Source organism: Siniperca chuatsi, linkage group LG8 (assembly GCF_020085105.1).
Source record: "Siniperca chuatsi isolate FFG_IHB_CAS linkage group LG8, ASM2008510v1, whole genome shotgun sequence".
Lineage (NCBI taxonomy): Eukaryota > Metazoa > Chordata > Actinopteri > Centrarchiformes > Sinipercidae > Siniperca > Siniperca chuatsi.
The window spans coordinates 10493010-10515537 of record NC_058049.1 but is presented as its reverse complement, the minus strand read 5'-3'; the positions used below and the strand labels follow the sequence as shown (position 1 = coordinate 10515537).

At 38.0% G+C, this 22528-nt stretch overlaps 1 long non-coding RNA gene across 1 annotated transcript; it reads right to left on the bottom strand.

Annotated features, from left to right (window-relative positions):
- Positions 1-1762: 1762 nt before the first annotated feature.
- Positions 1763-21613, bottom strand: LOC122880790. The gene is made up of 3 exons (XR_006379033.1): positions 21555-21613; positions 18967-19023; positions 1763-8031 (listed from the first exon to the last, which is right to left on the bottom strand). It is a non-coding gene; the product is annotated as an uncharacterized LOC122880790 (long non-coding RNA).
- Positions 21614-22528: the final 915 nt, after the last annotated feature.

Sequence of the window (22528 nt, the reverse complement as noted above, 5' to 3'; positions counted from 1 at the left end):
ATGGCTAAAAAGAGATGATGAAGAGGACTCTCTTGACTGTCTTGTCTGTTGGCTTGTAGTGTTACCATCGTAGATATGTCAGCTGTAGTGGAGGGTCAGGGACCAGGTCAGGCCAGAGATTAAGTCTGGACCCTTTTCCGACACTTGTACCAATGAATGTCAGAGTTTGATGCACAGAGTTTATTCTTTACAAGAACCAATTCTGGAGTTGTTCCCAGGTACAACTGAATCTCAAGGTGTCTTTTATTAAACACAACATCCCTCCTACTGGGGATTTTCCCCACCTACTTTTCTTTAAACATCTCAGATCATCTGCAGACATAATGGGATCTCGTCTATCTTATTCGGACAAGTGGGTTGCCTCTTCCTGTCCCCTTCCTGACCCCCGGACTAATCTACTGGCGATTCAATTCAGGCTGGGTTTTTCCCCATTACTTCCAGTGTCTGATCAGCCTTTTTGAAAAAAAAAACTACTAACTACTTAGACTACTACATTAGTTCTTTGTGTAGGTTCAAACAATCTACTGAGTGCACAGGTTAGCTGGTATGGAAGATTAATGATGTCATGATACATATAGCACATCTGTGGAAGATAAGTAATGTCATACAATGCAAATGCAATTAAACAACGTCACAGCCCAGGGCTGTGGTGTGGAGGGAAATCAACTCAGCATGGAACCAAGGGAAGCACCATGACAGCAACTTCCACGCACAGCTGCCTTGGCCAATTTGGTGAGAGATGCAGGGTGAGGGAGGAACAGCTCTGCTTGAAAAACGAAATACAAGAAAAATAAAAGGAAAATGGCAGCACACTGCATCTCAAGAGCTGTGAAAATCAGCATCATGTGCCACACATGCAAAAAGTTAATTTTCGAGGCACATGCTACTGCAACTCATGTAAATGAACACCCACAAATACACAACCAAACAACACACCCACACACCTGCAGCCATAATGCAAAATAGGCAATGACTGTCGACTGAGAAAATTAATTTTTTTCTTTCCTTGCTAGTCAAGTACAATATGCACATAAATTGTATATACCCAAAACCACATGGTAAAATTTAAAGTAAATCAGATTTTTAAACAATAATTTCCATAAAGTAAGTTGGAATTTAAGTTGAAAATTGATAATTTAATTGGATTATGATCTACAGTATATCCTATCTATGTCTGTTCTACTGAAGTAAGGAAGAACAAATATTAAATGGTTTTAATAATGATTTTCTACAATACAATAAGAATGCATACAAAAATTTACTAACATGCTTTTTTGGAAACTTACCTATGCAGATTTAATTGTTCATGACAAAACAGATGTTACTAGGTGTAAGTACATACAGCAAGCTCTGTAAGTTATTTAGAACAGCATTTATACTTTGAGATGAGGGAAAAGTAATAAAAATAGTAATAAAATGTATACAGACTAAATATAGAATATGAGTCAACCCACAGTTGTTGTACTGATGCTGCCTGATCATTTTAAAGGTCAATAAATAAGTTCCAATAAACACTCCTCTAAAAACACAATAAGCATTTCAGTTTCTGTATTTCAGTTTCCTCTGTATGATATTATGTTTGAGTCCAGCTGCTTGAAAGCAGCTCCAAACATTTAATTAGGTCATTCAGTTTTCCATCTGTCCATGTTGGACTAATGTCACAACACACTAATGGGTTGGGCCTATTGGATCTTTAGCAAGAAACTGCAGCAAAGCACTGTATTGTGAATGAGATCATGAGACACATAACAAGAAATCCCTGTTGGGTTCAATAACAGACCCCCACAAAAATTAAATAAATAATAGATAAAATAAAAAAATCATGACCAGTTTCATCACAATAATAGTGTTTATTTGTGGTATGTATTATTATCCAATTTACTTGTTGAACAGGTCAACACAACAACAAACAAAACAAAGACAAAAATAACATGCAGTAAAACAGCAACTGATTCTGCAGCTCATAAACAACATCTTGCACTGTTCGTTGCTATTGTTAATCCAATGTTGTGTGATATGCTGTACAGATTGTAAAGACCCTTGAGGCAAATTGTGATTTGTGATATTGGGCTATATAAATAAAATTGACTTGAATGTTAATCCAATGCCACCAATGTTCTAGTGATGACCCTGGTGATTCTGTGTCTATTTTTTAGGGTAGCTAGCAAACACTGAAGTCAACAGCTAGTTGCAAGCTCTATAATTAAATACATGCAGCTGATCTGGATGTGGGACATCATTTCCCCAAGAGTCATTAGGCCATTCTGAGATGACTGGCCATGGCCCTGAAAAAGTAGATACTCCATGATAAAAATAAGGTCAGAATGCTTATTTCTTTAGTATGCTGTTGAATGCTTTTCCTCTGGTATCAGTAGTGTCTTACCACTGCACTAGTTAGACTTTGCTGAGGCACTACAAATCTGAAACTATCACCGTATTCATTTAAAAGCTGTTGGTTGAAGATGATTGGATTCTTAACACACCCTGTTGTGATCAAATGTGCACTCTGGCACTACTAGAAAAATGTATCAGTGTTACTGGGGGATGTTTGAGCCCAGCAATTATTTAAATATCTAATTCTGCCAACAGTTTTCCATATTTACAGTTCACACCCTATTTAGCACTTGAACCAAAAGGTCCCTACTGAACCTCCCAGCATGCTTTCCACTTGTTATGCAGAGCCATTCCGCTCCTATTACTGTATCGCAAGACTTAGAAAGATATGAGGCTGTCATAGGCACTGGCGGCAAAGAGCACTGTGTTTAGACCTGAGAGATGAAAGAGAAATGACTTGTAAATTATTCATTGCCCCCCCACTGTATTACAAGGCAGCACCACACTCTTCTCTTGTCTGGCAGAGCTCACTACCAACTTAGGGCAAACTCTACTTAGTCTTAGTTAGACATACTGCTTACATAGAATATCCATTATTAGGTACATTCTTTGCTCATTTTGCTTATCTCTTTTTTGTTTGCTCAGTACATGTTTATGCGTCAAAGGACTTTAGTCATATTGGATAAATATTTTTTATCACTAATTATGATACGAATGACTTTTTAATCAAACAGTTTCTAATTTAGTGTAATTTCTTTCTCTTATGAAGGTAGACATTTGAGGGAGAAAATTGTGGAAGCAAGTGAAAGAACCAAGTAGTGGCTATCGTAACTGACATTTGGCTGCATTTCCCCTTTTTCAATAGCAACCTTTTTTTTTCTTGTGTCAACTGTTTATTTTCAATAACTTACAGATAACCTAAGAAACACATTGCAAATGTCACCACTCAATGTTATGCAAATACAACAGAAACTCTGAGTGTGCTTCCACAGTAAAACATTTACAGTATGTTTTGCAGCACATCAGAGAAAAGTATCATGAGAGTCTACAGTATGAACAATATTCTGTTCACGTCTGTCTAAGTATGACATCAAGCATGAAGACCTTTGCTTGACCTCTACCTTTACTCTACTCAGTGCTCTAAGTATACACATACAACAGCTGACAGTGCATTATGATGAACAAATATGAACAAATCAGGGAGATATAGATCTAGGATTATGGAACAGATGGATGATAAAAAATGACTTAGTTTTTATTGGTAACAAACACTGTTATGAAATTTAAGAAATTACTTGTTAAACTTCAAGTCAGAAAAGTAACATTATTACTTTAGCATTCATGAGGAACATATTGTAGGAACTGATAATAACTAGAACAACAACATTAAAACATTAAATGAAAGTTGAATAAAAATGTTTCCATGTTTGCTGGTTGCTATCATCACTGATCAATTATGAGTTTGCAAACTTAAACAGATGTATAAGCATTATGAAGAGTGTTCACACAACAGTAAATCCACTACTTGTGCACACAGACACACACACACACATACACACACAGACACCCCTCTCACCACTTGCAACATGTTATGACTCAACACCCTACTTGCACATGTTACTCGTAAATATAAATTGTCTGTTATGCTGCTGACAGTTATGTGTTAGTACAAATAAATGAAAGAATTGTTCATGCTCTATATCACAGACAGAACTGAGCCTGGCTGCAACCTGGGCACTTCAGCATGTCCCAGTTGGTAGTACCCATGTCTAGCCGGAAAACAAAAATTCATCAAGTCTCTGCCATCAGCTCAGTTTTATAGACTTACATTTACTGAAGGACTTTTTATGACTTACTACAGGAATATACATTTCCCAGATGTTTAACTTATAGCAAACATCCTGACATCAAGCATTTTATGCATGTCCCAAGGCTCATGGACGTGTGAGGTGGTTATTTGTATAATTCCTGACAAACACCAACAGTACAGCCGTCAATAGGGACACCTACAGAACGTCCTGTTTCAGTAGTTTTTCAAAATATACCTTTGTTAACTCTGCAATTCCCCTCAAGCAATCTCACTTGACCCTTGAAAGCCTATAAGGCAAGAAAGGAACAAGAAAAAGATCATTAAAAACTCAATGCTTACAGTGTAAATATTTAGTAAAGTCAATAGGTCAATAGTTAACAAAAATATGGTGCAAAAGACAATAATCAGAGTAGCTAAAAAAACATGCAGATAAAGTACAAAGAGCTTCCAAATGTGTTTTTGTTTCTTGTTGGGTGTATTTGAAAGCCATTTTACCCAGTATTGGACATAGAAACCTGGATTCAGCACATACTATGCCTGAATGTGTTCTGATTGTTGATGTACTCCTTTGAATGTTATTATAACTTTGGTTCCATTTGTAAATCACAATCTAATTGACGATTAGCGATTTCATGTTGAGCTGAACAGCACAGTAAATTACAGTAGGGAAAACAAAAATCCTACTGTGAAGCAAAAGAATGACACACAACTAAATATGCAACAGCACTTTTAAAAGATGAATAAATAGGAGCATAACTTGATGCTCCTGTTTTTTCCCTTGGGGGTCAGGATGTTGAGTTTAAACAGGCCTAAGTGGGTGGCAAGTAATGTGCACAAACCCTGCAGTAAACAACTTGACTCTCCATCCGTAATCAGCTTCACCTTGAAAAAGACCCATTGTTCGGGCCAGGCAACAAATGAATACAGGACATACTCCACAGTTTCCTTTAAATGGGTGCAGGCAGGTATTACACTGTAATTGCTTACAAGGGCGCAGCACAAAGGCTCAGTACCTCACAATACTTGTACGCAGTACTTCTTTTTAAGGACTTAAAAGAGTGGTAATTACTCATTTCTAACTTGACGGCCCTTACATGTGACTTTGACCTTAATCAAGAAAACAACACACAGATTTGCTAACTGTTCACCACATTCTGTGCGGTACTCATATTGATTTTTATTGTCCCTGTAGGGGGCTTGTACTTCTTTTAAGTTAAGTGATTTAGGTTGACATTCTACACAGGACTGACCAATTTAAATTCATTGTTAGGGAGAAGTTATGTTCCTGAGAATAGCTCCAGTCTTACATTTCAGGAATAATTTTCTGAAGTCTCCTTAATTAGAAATCATTCAATGTTCAGCATTATTGCCAAAATCACCTTGTAATTAAAATGCTAATTCAGTCAGGATGTAATTGTTGCAGAGAAACCTGGAATGGAGATGACAGCAAAAATATATTAGAAGCACCACCCAATTCAAAAAACACTTGGGATTCAAGTGGGAGAATCAGACTCGATGAAAAGTGACTGAGTCCAAAATACAAGAGCGATTACATTTTTCATATACGAATTGGATCATGCAGAAAGTCTCTTTACAAGCACAGACCATAGATTTGTTCAATAATTCCTAACCCCCACTCATATTCAGTAGTCAAATCCTAAAGAGTGTGCCTTAATATCAACTTTAGCCAATAAACATCAGTGCTTTCCTTACTCCTTATTCTCTATCATTTGCATGTGTGCACTTGGTATGCATACCGCTGCTCCACACAACTCTTCCCTCATTCAGAAATCTGGTTGCTATATGCCCCTGACCAAGGCATTTAGCCATCAAATGCTCCACTGGCCAAAGGTTCTGTAGCAGACACTGTTGTACAGTCAGTACTGATGTTATGTAAAAAATATATAAATATTTTATATAAATATATAAAACTGTGAGAATGTAAAGCCAGGATTAAATGAGCAAGCTTGTAATTTGTGATAAACTGAATCACACTGGCAGGTTGACAGGTTTTTCTTATATATTTCTAAAGATATATAAATCCACAGTCCAGGTCAAACACAAAAGATATCCCGCACAATGTGAGATGGCACTTATAAAATGAGATTTGTTCCTTATATTTCAATGTGGAATGTTTTTCTTAGTACTGAGTGCTTTGAGCCTCTCTGTTGTCAATGTCAAGATGCTTGTAAATGATTATACAATGTACAATATCTACAAAGAGGATAATAGAGACATGAGTTAGAATATTGGTGTGCCCAATTGGAACTGGAAGCTGCAGAGAAAACACTGTAAAAGCAGTAACACAATGGTATACATACATGGCATAGAGCAGCATGACTGATAACTCAAACACAGACCCAAGGAATTCAGGAAGTGTAGTTGAATCTGAGCCCGTAACACAATTCCACAGTGCTTCCCGTCTGGGGGTAGAAGGGTTAAGGGACATTGCATTGGGAGAGTTTTTGCATCCAGCATGACCCTAGTCTACCAGTGGTCGATACTAAACATATTCCTCTTCCTGTCATAAATTATATATAGCCATAATGTTCCAAACTCTGAGGGTAAGGTTGATTTCCTGGAATATGAAATATGTATTCAGTAATACTTCCTTTGCAGTGTTGAAACTGACTCTCAGCATTGCTTTAGATGCTTTAGCAAAGAGCATGCACTGTACTGTAGGTTGGGGAGTAATCAGGTTTACCAAATGGGATCATGGGATTGAAAGATGGTATGGAGGGTTTTCGGGGTGTTTCAAGGATTTCTTTGTCTTTTTATCACTGTTGGATTTCTGTTAGATCCTTAATAGTTATTTAGGTAACAAAGAATTGGAAACATAACCAAAGTTGTTATTTTAAAAGCAATTTCTGATAACAATTTCATCCAGTGTTTTAAAGTACAAATATGTGCAGCGTTACTGTTCACTTGACCAAAAAATTAATTGAATCCAACAAACGAAATATTAAACGTATGTTACGATTGTAACCATTGCTCCATGAATTCTGGATGCAGTCAGATGGATTGCTTTGCCAATGGCTATTTCTATATTACACATTCCCAGGTCAGGTTACTGTGACGACAGAGCCAGCATCTATAACTAGGGGTGATGTAGGGTCAAGACCTAGCCTGATATCAGACAGAATTGTCAACTCGTTACATTCCATTTCCAGTCAACACGGTGGAGTGGGCGGATTCCAAGGTCTGGACCCAGGCAAGTCAAGACCTGCAGTCAGTAAAGGTGGTGCTTTAGCACTATATGCCATGTCATGTCCTCACTAAGCTATGAGGTGAAAGTTGTTGATAGGTCTGTCGCTATGACTGCATGTGGAGCAGCAAAATGAAGTCTATAGAAAGAGGTGATGCCCTAGGTAGCAACAGTACAAAACATCTAATACAGTGTCATTTTAAATGCCCAACCACACAGGAAGCTCCCGGTACCTAGAAGGATGTAAAATCAAATCTACGAGGATGTGGCGCTCTTGTGACCCCCATCCCCCCAAACAAATTAAGAGGCTGTCAGTCACTCAGAAGGTAGCTGTCAGCTCCACAAATAACTTGACAAGGCAGAGTGGCTCTGTTAGTTCCTCTTTCTCACTAGCAGAATTAAATGCCAACTGTTGGTTGTTAACATGAAAAGGAGACAGTCTGCTTGGAAAAATCATTTTGACCAGGGGGTAAATCCTGACCTAATCCATAAATAAAATACACACATTTCTAGCCCAAGAATGGCAGGTGAGTGGGACTTCACACCATAAGGTCTTCTTAGTAACCAACCCAGGCCCTCATTGTAGATCAGCAAACTGCTTCCCAGCAGTCCACCTGAACACAGCTCTTCAGGTACTGCTGAGCCTGCTGGGCAGCTAGGCCAAACATCGGGCTTGAAACCACTGGAAGAGAGAGGAGAGTCTGTCAACACAAACTCAGTGGCATGCCACGATCATGGTTGACATCAACCTACAAAGTTCTCCAAACATAAAAGCTAAGAAAGGCATCACGGAGTGTCTGACCTGAAGAGTACCTATGAGTTTGTGACAGTAAATTACCAACCCCTCCTGTATGAGGAGGGTGTCATTAGTAATACAACACTTGAGGCAAGGGGCAAATAGCATCGGGTCTGAGAGACACATTTTTTGTAGACTGCGAGGGAGGCAGTGAACTGTTCAGCCAGGGCCAAATATTTCAGCTTATTTGGTCCTGCTTCAGGCATCTCAGAGGCTAGAGAGGAACTAAGGGTTTCATCTGCAGCTCTGGATCTCCTAAATATGAGGCTTTGAAGGAATACAGTAAAGGTTCAAGGCTATACTCTTAGGTGGAGTTATGATTGGGGCTTTATCCAACTATGAATGTTGTAGTTCTAGATCTTTTGAATTGCAATGTTGAGAGCACAGAATAGTTGAGAAGAGGAGCTAAAATCAGCTTGTCTCAGCTTCTGTGAAAGAGGAACAAGGCACTGAGCTTTGAGTTACAAGGTTACCAGCAACTTTGCCATTAGCAAACAATTAGGACTCTATTGTTAGACAGCATTGTAAGGAAACAGAGAAGGAATGGATTATTTGATGCAAGAGTTTTATATAGTAGGTGGGGGGATTCAGAATGGTCAGTGGTGGTGATCAATAAAGCATGAAGAAGAACAGAAGACAACCTAAGAAAGTTCCAGTCAGAGCTCATTCAAATTACCCATGGAAGGAAAATCTCAACAAAAACGTACTAAGCTTTTCTTTTAGACATGTGTTGTTAAATTAATTAAAGGGCATACATAGTATAGTGGATTACCAACAAACGTATCAATGCATACCCAAAGCACTTTTACTGCAACACACACACACACACCATATACTCACACTCCTATCAACACTATCTGGCAAAAGGTCTTATGCCCTCCTCCTACAAATAATTTTTTAAAACAACTTTTAATACAAAGTGCAAAAACAGCTCTACTGGAATTGTTCATTTTTTCCCCATGCCAGCAGGAATTTCTTTTTTTAGTGTATATCTGTCTGTAGGTTACCACCCTCTGCCCATGTTGTGTCAAATTCAAGAGATGAGGTACTGTGGTCTATTTTTGGATCTTCTCCTATGTGGAGAAGCAGCAGGCAGTGGGTTTTCACTGAGAGAGGAAGAGGGCAGCTCTGGGACAGGAAACAAGCAGATTTCCCTGGTGGGAGGCCCTATTAGTCCGTCATAGATTTACACACGAAAAACACAATGGAGGCTGCAAACACACAGCTGATTTCCCCACTGGAGATCCCCTAGCCTACAGTAATAATCTCTAAATACTCTCTAATAATTTCTAACAATCTACGTACACCTAACATCCATGGACATTTACCCCTCTGAATTTAACTAACACGAAATGTGAATTCACGAGTGATTCCTAGTATATTCACTTTCTTTATTCATTAAAAAAAGTAATTCTTTAAAAAAGTATTGCTTATTAAGACAACACACACGCAAACATGGAAACATTATTTTCGTTTGTGCAAAATAATGATGATCAGAAATTAACCAAGTAGTATGTAGCCTGTATAATTTGATGGTGTTTGAAATGTTTAAATTTATGTCTGAATCACAAGTAGCCACTGGACACTTGACAAGAACATGTACAGCATGTAATTTTTGAAATAATTCTTTGATCTTATACAGCTCATATTGTCAAAATACTGTGCGTTGCAATGTCTTACTGAATGATGTTCTGTTTTTCTATGAGTGACTTAGTGAAAATACACTTTGCAGTCTGATGTTGTGACTTCAGCCCCTGTACGTATATCTACTGTAAGACAGGGCAATTCATTTGTATAGCACATTTCATACACAGAGGAAGTTCATAGTGCTTTACAAAAAAATAAGAAAAAACATTAAATTAGGTGATCAATAAAAAGTAAATTCCAAAATCAAAGCAGGGACAAAAGTTCAAGATTTGGATGTTGCCTAAGATCATTGGGGAGCTTGTTCCAAGTAGGTGTAGCATAGTTAAAAAATACATTGGTTAAATCATTGCATTCATAATTCAAATTGATGTTTGCCAATAGACAGTAGGCCATATTAGTATTGTCAGTAACACTATGTTGAGGAAACGTTTCTACAACAAAACCTTTTTCAACTACAAGATTGAAGAAGCCACACAGATGGAAGTCAAGCCAAGAAATTCATGATTCAGTTCATTATTGACCAAAACAAGCAATAACCAGACCTTACCATGACTACACAGACCAAATCTTTATTATGTCCCCATGAACTCTCCAACACACCCTTTTCATATCATCACTGCCAGTTTCCTCCCACATACACCATACTTCCTGTATGCATACAGTACTATTCTGTGCTAGCCTATCTGCAAGGTCCAGTGGGACTGCATGTGCTTAGTACAACAGTTGGTTTTCAACAGACATCATTGCCCTGGCTATCTGATCTTGCAGTGGGAGTGGAGCTCAGCTCCTATCTGCAGTCATTTACTGCTGCTCCATTTCAATTATACAGTGCTGATTGGCTTTGCTAGCATACTATGGTCCCAGAGGGTTCTTCTGGGCAAACAAAGCAAGGTTACTGAATACTCCCCCTGACATTCTCATAGGGCTAAAACTGACAGGGGAAAATCTATAACTCACTCTGAAAAAATTATCATATGCACCACTTATTAATAGTGATAAGGCAAAGGATGCTTCCCTTTCTCTTTCAGTGTAAGATATAGCATATAGTGTACAGTGCTTAAAGAGGTAATCAGTCAACAAGGCACCCAATATAACATTTCATTATGTTCGGATGTTTGGTTGCATTGTCATCTAAACTTGGGAGATCAAGAGTAAGAGAGAGAGCGAGCGCGAGAGAGAGAAAGTTGGAATATTTCAGACCCGCAGACGGCTGTAATACAGTATGTGCAAATATCAGTGATCACTGTCTCTCATTCCTGAGATCCTTTAATCAGGCAGGGGAAAGTGAACACTCTGGGATGGATCATAGATAACAATCTCCAGCAGTGTGTGGACACCACCGAGCATGATTTTCTTATTTCCATGGGATACCTCATTAAGATGAAGTGCTTTCTTGAGTTACTGACTAATTGTCTTGGTAGAAGATGAAGACAAAATAATCTATGTTGCTACATGAAGAGGCATTTGAAGAACTACGACTGAGTAAAATGGACTCTCCTGTTTGTTTGTGGTTTGTATTAGTCTCCCTCAAGGATGAGACATAAGAACACACACCTGAATTGTTTCAACTTAATTGCAGGTTCAGACTGTCAGCCAAGTACCCATATCTTATTTTCTTTAATTAGGAATAATTGCATTGAGCCAACATGTACCGTCAATTGTAATGTTTATTTATCTGGAGGGTGGTATTTTACAAGGAGTAACAAAGAAAAATAAATATGATGCGAGTCGTCATGATCAGCACCATCTGCTGTTATAGATGTTGTGTGATCCATACTAACACCCTACTGGATGGCAACAGACTAGTCGTTAACCAACAGTGACATCTAGAGGTTTGATATAAAACTGCATATCTCATCTCAAAACAATGCCTTGTGTCATTTGGACAAATTAATTTTATAACTATGCTGCATACAGTATTTATCAATATAAAAGCTAAAATGCACTTAACAGGGGGAAACAAGTATGTAAACCTCTTTAAAAATACTATGAATTGCAACTCTGTAACATGAATAATCCAGTTGCGTTAATTTTGCTTCTGGCTGTGGCCATCCAATTAGTCATGCAACGCTGTAATATGGTGATCAGTGGGAGCTTGGAGGCAAGAAATAACAACATAGATGGCTTCATGAGGCATGGCAGACCAAATTACAACCATTTACCATCAAATTACATTGCTCTGCAAGGTCAACAGCTCTGTGTGGGGAGCTTTGGAAAGCAAATGTTTAAAGCTACTGTGCAATCATACAGAAACAGTGCAGGAAAGTGCACAAATATAAGTATAATTTGTTATGATTTACACTGCGTAATAGTCAATAGTCCTGATACCACCAATTAATAAATGCAGGTAGAATTATTCCCCCGGGACTTAATGAGAGAGAAATTCATAAATTAGACCTCAGCCACATTCTTTGGAAATGTAATCAAACACCTCCTACTATGATACTGCTTTTCTAGCTACAAACCACACCCTAATGGTTTTAAACAATGGGCAGGGTTAGCTAGTCACCCCAAATCATATTTAATTGGATAAATTCATGTACACGCCCTGGAGTTCAAGATGAGTCATCAAAATGAGAGAAACAGAAAAGATAGGGATTCTGATATTAAATCAATCAAAAATAATTTTTTGACATATATTTGGCATGTAGTCAATTTTATTTATATAGCCCAATATCACAGAGATAACAGAGATGGTACCAATAGATAGCAGAACAACTGACACAAATAGACAGGATTAGAACTTGGAAAATGTATTATTTCACAGTGACTTTAAGGGTTAGCAGATTACTCAAATTCCAACCCAACTTTGTAAATTTGCACCTTGCAGTGCAAATGAAAGTCTGAAACTTCTTAGTCGATGAACATAACTCATTCATCCACTTTCCCCGATAGCCAGGTCAAGGCTGGTACTCAGCATTTGCTGTCATCCATTTGGTGTAGGTTTAGGCTAGGGGAGTGAGATTGGTGAATTGTGTTTTTACTCAGGCAGAGTGGTACTATTTAAGGGGCACACAGTGCCCCCAGCAACCCATTAGGATTAGACTGTGTGGGTTACCTGTCAGCACTATCATACCTGAGCTAAAATGCAGTCCTGAGAAAGCAAAGTAGTAGGCTCAGCCTAGGAAGACCTTGGTTTTTAAGACACACACTAGCTCCAGCAGCCATACAGGCCTCCCCCACTCACTGTTCCCTTCCTCTTTTATCTCCCACCACTAACAAAACACTGTGTCTACCTTACTGCCATTCTCACTCCTCACCCCATATAGCATTTTACTGCTTTAGGGAAGCAAGGGAGAGGTCCTCAGAGTGAAATGGATGTGCAATCACAGCCCTTTCCTTGAAGGTTATTACCCACACTTCTTGGCTTTTCTTCACGGCCACCATGAAGCCGATGGGGGGAAATGACAATGGTCAGGTTTGTTGAGTCAGAGCATTAAGCCCCAAGCAGGAGAAATAGCTTTGACACTACAGGCTCTTCAAATCACCACACTGAGCCACCTAAATGCCACAGCAATAAGCAAAGAGACAGGCTGCATTTTTCATCACAGAAGGGGAGCTCGTTTTGGAGCGAAGGAGACCGGCGCATCTTGTTTGGCACTTTTCTTGGAACGGGGGATGTGAAGTGTTGTCAAGGAACAGCTTCACAGCAGTGGGACAAAGCTTTCATTACGGCTTAAATTGAGGGACATCACTACAACCCAACATGTCTGGGGAGCTTTTTAGTTCAGGTAAAGCAATGGTGAAAACAAATGGGCCATTGAAAGCTCATTACACTGCCAAAACATACAGTATATTAGGTTGCCCATGGTGGCAGAAACAAAAAACAAAAAAACAAAAAACAAAATAAAGAACCTCTGGTTTGTTATCCAACTTCTTTGACACACACATCTGGTTAAGCATGATCAAAATTAAAGACCCAACTAGTTCCATTTTAATGTTTTACCACTGAGACATCTAGACATTTAATATACCTTATTCTCTCAGTGACGTAGTTAAGAGTGTAAAACAGAAGACCCTAGCAGGAAGAATCTGCCTTGGGCCTCTGTTCCTCTGCAAGAAATTCAATGTTTCAGAACAGGTGTACATTTAGCCTAGGTATAGCTCACAGTACATAAATATGTATTTGAAATTCATTTAAAGCTCCCCCGACTTATCCACTGTCTCCAAAGTCAGTGTGTATTGCATTTTAACTGATATATACCGTGTCATATTCCAGCAATTGTTATTCTCCATGAAGTCTACAGAAAAAGAACAGCTCTGACTTCCCAAAATACTGAATCCATCCCCCCCCCACCCAGGTTTGTCGTACCTCATGAATCATTAAATTTATGAATCAAAGTGATGGAGGTACCGTCCTGAAATGATGAATGTCATCTTGCATCAAATGAAACACATAGCATAAACTGCAGGGCAGAAAACTATAGCTCAACATTGATGTTACCTAGCAGGCACACCCTCATTTCAACTTGAGGAAATCTTATAAACACAAGGGAGCATTTGAAATCTGCACACTACCTCTTTGTTGAATAATTGATAAAGGGGGTGAAGTTATAAACACAGATTTACAGAAGTAACAACACACTGTAAAACTTTCCTGGAATGTCAAAAAAAAAAATAGGGTCTGAGCTTATTTACTTGCTGGCTGTATGTTATTGGGTGTTTCTATTCCCTGTTTGGTCCTCTCCTGTCCTGTTGTCATGGAATTATTGCAAAATGTACCATTGTTCTGCTGTTATTTGTCCATTCACTTTAGAGATGAGTCTATAGAACAGAGTTTGCTGTTTTTGACCTTTTGGAAGTTTACAATTGCAAACAAAATAAAGTGAATCTGCTCTGATGTTGCCCACTGTTGTTGTACCTATAAATATATCTCAAAGATAAAATATTTTTGGCAGAGCAGCAACACTGTTTTTTCAAATGTGTAACCAACTCAGATTTATGTAATTACACTGAAGTATCCCTTTTGCTGGATTTGAATTTTTTTCTAGTTAACAATAACATCAATGTTTTCTCAGATTGCGAGAAACTATAAACAACTTAGATGTACTAGTATTATTATATATAAAGGAATATGACACATGGATGGAGAGCACAAACTGCGTCATAAAAAACGAACTTAAGTCACATACAGGCTCTAACCTGAATGCTTTGTGCTCAAACAATCATTAATCAGCATTCTGAAATAGAGATTTCAGAAGATTTTCTGAATGTACAATGTAAACTCCACAAAGATAATAGATTATTATTGGCGCCATTGTCTGCTGAATCTGTCTCCACACCCCACACTTTTCGACCACTTGGCACTGAGTTATTAAGCCCCAACAGCTCCCTTTGATCAGGGAACTTATTATGAGGCATCATGTTTTCATTATCATGAAGATGACATCTTGATCACACTATGATTTATTCTGCCTCGTTCAATTCGCTTAAGAACTCTGGAGGAATGGGTGGAAACCCACACACATACACACACATACACACACACACACACACACAAAAACACACACACACACACACACAGTGAATGAGGACGTTGTAGAAGAGACATCCACTTTCAGGACAGAATCCATTATAACCCACCTGTCAGCCCTTCAGTTCACTCCTGATGATTTCACCCACCAACCCATTTACTGAAAAAGATTACATTTTCTGGAATACAATAACCCTGGCAATTAATTCAATGTTTTAATAGCACACATCATTTGCATGTGTCCCTGAAATACAACAGTTGGTGCAACTGTTGTATCCTAAAGGAATAGTTCAACATTTTGGGAAAAAATCTGCCAACTGGCACCTCTGAAGCTCCCCAATTAACATTTAATATCTGTTTCGTTTACTCTGTACAAAACTAAAGTTTAAAAATGACAAGTTCTGGATTCACAGGGGGTTATGTGCCAAACTATTTCTTGGCCAGGAGCAGTAACTTCCTGGAGTCCAGTTGTCACTTTGGACAGGTAGTTTAGACAGGTAATCTGTAGTTTCATATTGAAAGTACAGACCTGACTGTACTGTAGTATTATCGTTCTTCTCATCTAATGCTTGGCAAGAAAGCGAATAAACGTATTTCCCAAAATGTCGGACTATTCCTTTGAAACAGATTTGATGTGTAGGATAAATCAGTTATGAAAATATATAGAAAGGCTTATCCACTTTTGACAGGCATAAAAAAATCCACTTTTGACAGGCATAAAAAATTGTGTAAAACCTCTTGAATACAGTAGAATACTGGTGGTACTGGGTAGCCCCCAGGTATGAATGTATGAAATGGAGCAGTGATGAAAGATTGCCCTGGATATTAATTAAAAAGGATCATACCAGTGTGAAATACAAACATTAAACCAGAAGTGTCATGCATTTGTATCATACAAAACAGTGTATGTTAGAAATGTCATTCCACCAGTAAAATATGCAAAAAATTGGCAGCAACACAGGAAATCATTTCAGCAGCTTTGTTGCCAGAATTAAGAAACTTTAGTTTTGTACCACTAAATGCTGTGTACCCTTGAAAACTCTGGATGAGTTATGTGTAGAGATGTTTTCGATCCTTTGAAATGATTGCAACATAATAATACGTATTTGTTTTTTTGTGCTGCACAGAGTCGTTAAGGGTGAAGTTTGCCAAATTGCTGTTAGGCTTGAAGAAGGACACCTGATGTTTGGCATTCACTTGTTCGTGCTAGATGCTTTCCTTTCAAACTAACAGCTTTATTTAACTGGCTAGGCACAAATGCATCCCTAAAACAACATTCTTTAGGGGAGTAAGTAATTGAAGGTCAGGGAATAAGCACTGAAGAGGAGGAGAGGCAGTGCTTATTACTTGTATCACAATGCCATCCTGTGGTAAATCTGTGTTATGTCTCATCCCTCACTCTCAACAATCCAAAACCTTTCCTGCCATTGTACAATATGAGGACTTACGTACAGTATAAATATTAAATGTTTCCAAACCACACTGCCTGATGATGTCAGAGTTATCTCAGTTTGAGTTTAGAGACTACTAATTTATAACAGAAAGCCTCAGTTACAAACTGAGGTGTGGAGTTTGAAAGACATGGGCATTTACCAGGCGAGGAGAGTCTAATGACTGATGGTATCAATTTGGATTATGGGAAAAGTAGGAGCTGACCCATACTAGGGACTAAAAGTCAGGATATCTCGGCCTCTGCTGCTTAAAATTTGAATATTCTTCTTTTAATCTGTCTCTTGTGAGTTCCCTTTCTTTATGAACGTGCGGTACTAAATTGCTGGAGTAGCCCTTTAAGATGGTAATTAAGTGTATCACTAATTAACATTCACTTATTCTTGCCTAATGCTGGGATAAGCATATGGATAAGCAGGTAAATGGAGAAACTGGATGGATGGACACTGACAAATGACTAGCTGGCCATAAACTAAACAAAGTCTTTCTAATGTAGTGCTGACATTAGATTTGAGATTTTAAAACATCCATCATTGCTGTCTGATTGTTAAAGAAGGAAAAAGACTTAGGGCACGTTCTAATAGTTCTCAATGCTAATTCCAGTGAAGAACTTTCCTGAAAGAACTGAAGAACTTGTACAGGGCAGTTACACTTTCATTGCAGTTTCAACTTCAAATTGGCCAAGAATGTTTAAGAATGCAAGGAATCTCACTCCACTTTTCAGTGGCTCTCAATATGCTTACACATGGAAATAACATTTTAGAGGATTTATCTATATAGATACTTCAAAGAAACTACCATAATCCATTCAAATCTGATATTGTTTCTGGAATTCATGGAGCATGAAGCAAATCTCTGAATGCTTCAAAACTCATATTTACTTTGCCCTTGATGTGAAAACCTTGTTGTTACGACTATAATGCATTTACCAAACGGCCAACAGAAAGCAAGGAGAAGGTTAATCTAACATTTTACCAGTCCAATTTTACTAGAATTTCGAGCCTTGTGATTAATGGGTTGGAAAATAATTAGAATGTAAACAGTGGCAGTTGGTACACAGTCCTTAGGGGGTCGACAGTGTGACAAATGTGCCTAATTAACCCATTGAACTGACCCATGACCCACTCAACTGCTTGACTCAAAAGGGAGTAAACCAATCAAAACACAACTACCCCCTATACTGCCTGCTCAGTCATAGTAAAGTCACACACTAGATTTTAAAATGAAGCAATCAAAGGGCAGCCAGCAAAGTTAGTGGCTTTTAAGGAGTAACATGGTTTTGGAGGTATATTTTGCATTTACAATTAGATGTTTTAGCCCTTATACACAGAAATTTACAGTAAGTTATTTACCTTAGTGCTTATCAAGTAATTCTGGTCTACAACTGAGTCCTAAAAAAATATTTTCTTGAAAGAAGATAACAAAATAATCAACAGTGCAGTAAGAATATTGCAACCATAGCTTGCAACCTGTGTCCAATAACAGTCAAGTTTTCTATAATGTTTTACAAACTTGACTCTATCTTGAAACAAAAAATAATATGGCAGGCTGCTGCACTAGAATCAAGGAACTTGATTTTAGAAAACACTTGAAACACATTGCGTTGAAAACAAGTTAAAATATTCTTAATGCACTGGAAGATTTTTTTACCTGTTCTAAGAAAATAAAACTTTATAAATTCAATTACAGACAAAATACAAAAGGGGTGTTGCAGTGCAGCATCCATAAACCTGTTAAACTCTGCTCCCTCATTACAAATGTACTGTATGTTGTGTGGGCAAACATTGCATTACAATAAAGTATATCATATAATATTTAGGGTGAATACAGGGAAATATGCATTTTCATTCAATGAAAGCAGCAATAAAAACATGCAATTTTGGATTTGAGTATTCACTCAGTGTAAGTATGATGTAGGTCCACTGTATTTGGACAAGCAGATAGTGAAAATGCAGTGTTATAAAAAATGTTTTTCTAATATTTAAGCTTCATAATAGGAAACTGTATTTAAAATCCAGGCTCACTCTCAGAGAAGAAAATATGGTGAAAAATGTTTCTATGGAAAGACTGTTACTGCTGAGTTACAGCAAACTAGAACTGACAATGACTGTGAATCTGTACTCTAGGCTGTAGTTGGAAGGTCATTTTAGCTCTGGGGGAGAAGAAGCAAGACTGAGTAGAGCGATGGCCATGATGCTGCAGGGTTGAAGTCTGCTAAGTTTCGTAAGACGACCTGTACAAGCTAGATTTACCTGTCAGTGTAGGTGTGATGCTCCCACAGCAGCCTAACACAATCAGCTACATGTAGCCTGTGGAGGGAGTGTAGGAGAAGACAAATACTTTTGACTTGCTGAAAACTTGAAACATTGACTAAAATGGCAGATTTTCCATCAAGGCTCGCTAGAGGAACGCTACGCAATAATTTATTAAGTCAGAATGACAGATCCCCATTATAAATTTTACAAATGACCACCTTGTCAACATCATGTATGCAATATGTTGTTTTACTGTTATCTTAGGCAAACAGTTCTGGTGCTGTACCTTTAAAGGTTTTGATGAAGCACACTTTAATGATGAAATTTTAAAAAATATAAAAAGGTTATTTTCTAAAAGTAATATTTCTGAACACAAAAACCCCAATTGGAAAAAATAGAAAGTCTGTCAAAGTTGTATCATTTGATCTACAGGAGATACTTTTCTTATTAATGCTTTGATCAAACCTTGATTTCTTTACAAGAAAATAACATTTCATATAACAGGAGAAGAACATGGAGAGGGAGTTTTTCCAAAACAAGAATTCATAATACAATTATGAACATAATGAAGAGATTAGTAATATATTAACATTTTGACAGTGAAGGGTATGGTGCTTGCATGATTGTGATTTAACTTGTTTGTGGAAAAACATTTTTTCTTGCTTACCACTTGAGGGCAGAACAAGCCTGTAAAAGCCTGTGCTAAACCTTACTGGTCTAAAAACAAGCACAGTCTTAATCAAATGCACATGATAAAAGAAATGATGGTGTTTTTTTTATAAATTAAATCTTGGAGAGGAGCTTAAGGGCTTTCAAGGGCTGTTTATTGTATAGCTACACACAGTTACTGTAGCATCTTCCTTTATAACACCACCAAGAAATCATTGGAGAAGAAGACAGAAAGAGACATACAAGCACAACAAAATCATAGCTGAGAACAATACAACAGCTACCGTCAATAATTAGAGACTATACTGGAGAATACTGAAAAATATACCGCAGCGTTCTCTTTTCTCAGTGACACTGTTTATGCAACCATAAAAGAGAATACAGACTGGGAAATAAACAAAGAACAGAATAAAAAGAATAAAGAGATTAAAGACAACAAACATTAAGTGACTTTCTGACTATCTATTCCAATTTCCCATTGACCCTGTAAGCTTCATGTTGCAGATGATTAATTCATGATGTAGTCAGTCAGATACAAACGGATATACTGGATTATTTGATGTGTGTGTATATCATAATATAAAATGCTTGTCCCAAAAGATGTCCCACAGCGTTTTAAAAAAAATAAAAAGTCTAGCATCACTTGCACAGACCTTTACTGTTTTTAGAAACTGGATAATCAGCTGTTCAATATGAATATGGAACTTGACACTGTTTGAACCTGTTGTGATAAGTGGGTCTAATGAGTAGATGCTGCATTGTTGGCAGAGAATCAACCCATGTTTTTCCTAAATTGTTAAATGTGGTCTTGAATGTGGGATGACAGTGTTGACTGTCACACACTAAGCTGCATGGCATCCATCTGTGCCTGCTGTTAATGTATTCAGGGCTGAAAGTGGACCCCACTCCTCCTGTGAAATCATGGCCACAAACGGCAGATGAAAAGCCTTTTTATTGCCCTCCTGCTTCCTCAATCAGTCTGCAGAGAAATAAAATGGTGATGGCCTACAAAACACCTGTGGAGAGGCTGAAAGGGGACACGCACATGGAAGCATTCTACACTGTTCACTCAGACACACACCCACCAAAAAAGATTCACCAAAGTATTCAAGCATGGTAGTAGATAGTAGATCTACACAATCCCACTATGATACACACAACTAGAAACATACACAAACTCACATTGGAGCATTCTGGATGTAAGCCTGTGGCTGACTTTGCCCACGTTGTGCAATGAGTGAGAGAAAATGTTGAGAATTATGACCTAGACATTCAGTTGGACTGCTCTGGGCTGTTGCATGCATGTGTGCATGCCCATAGTACAGTGTTCTACTCTATGCTTGTTTCTCTCTCTTGGTTGTACAGGCTTCTCCTCTCTATTTCTAAAGGCCTGAGAAAAAGCGTTAGAGGAGGCTGTCAAATTAGAATTAGGGCTGCCCTACTTATTCGCTGAAAAATGTCCCATGTGCCGTGCTTCTGGATGGAGAGGCACTCTTTGACATGTCTCTTTCCCTTATCTTCATGGCACATTTCTACAGAACTGTAGTAGCATCTTTATTGTGGATAACCTTGTAAAAAATAATCTCAGCTGAGCTGTTGATTCGGTGATTCAGTAATCTCAGTCAGGCCAGAGTTACACACAGAGAAAATAAGTTGAATTAATTAACCTTACAGTTCTGCATCATGAGAAATTCATTAATTTGACAAATATCAAGTAATCTGCCAACATTACACCATTAAAAACTTCCATTTACACTTGAACTTTTGTTCAATTTACATTTTCATACAATAGTTATATAAAAAGCAAGCTGCAAGCTGATTTTAATGTTGACTATTTAAAATTTCTTTGAACCTCAACCCAGGGAATGTGTGCTGTCCTTGCTGTTCCCTACCTCAAAGTTCCTAGTTATACTTACTGGATCTGAAACGGTGTAGTCCCTCATTCGTCCAGGAATGTTCCATTGTAGAAAAGGTTTCAATTGTAGTCATCTGGACACTGTTTTCAGAATCAAGACTTTTCGGCTGCCATCCGGAAGTCATTTTCAATTGTGAAAAATGGTCTGAGAACTCAGAAATTTAAGTTAATCTGTGTTACTTAAGTCCTGCCCTCAGGAAGGAGTCTTTCTGAGTTTCTGCTGTTTAACCTGCCTAGTTTCACCTGAAACTGCCCTTCTTTTGTTTCCATGATGGCCCAGTAATCAGTAATCAGGCCTATTGTTTTCTGGCTGCACCTCCCTCATCACTGTTAAGTACCTGATTAGCATATGATTGGCTTGACCATGGTGATAATACACTGTGACAGATCGTTGGCAGGTTTCTGGATCTGAAGTGACTCCACTAGAGCAACTGGAGTTTAGGTAACTTGTTCGAGGTCACTAGGTTTTGGGGAGGAGAGGGGAGGCCCAGAATGTCCTGATTTTCAATCACACCACAAGGGTTCACAATTATAATAATAATAATAATAATAATAAAACTTTATTTATAGAGCACTTATCAAAACAAAGTACAAAGTGCTTCACAACAAGAAAAATAAAATAACACAGTGAATGACGAAATATAAAGAAATAAAACACATGAAATACAGAAAAGCAATAAAATAAACAGTAAAATAAACAGCCAGTTCACGTAAAATCAGGATATGCTTTCAGATAAAAATGTGTTTTGAGACGAGATTTAAACGAAGACACTGACTCAGACAATCTAATTTCTTCGGGCAAGTTGTTCCAGAGCCTCGGGGCCCTGATAGCAAAAAGCTCTGTCCCCTTAGTTTTCATCCTGGACTCAGGAACAGACAGGAGACCCCTGCCCGAAGATCTCAAACTACGTGAAGGTTCATAAGGGATTACAAGGTCTAAAATATAATCTGGGGCCAGGCCATGAAGAGCCTTAA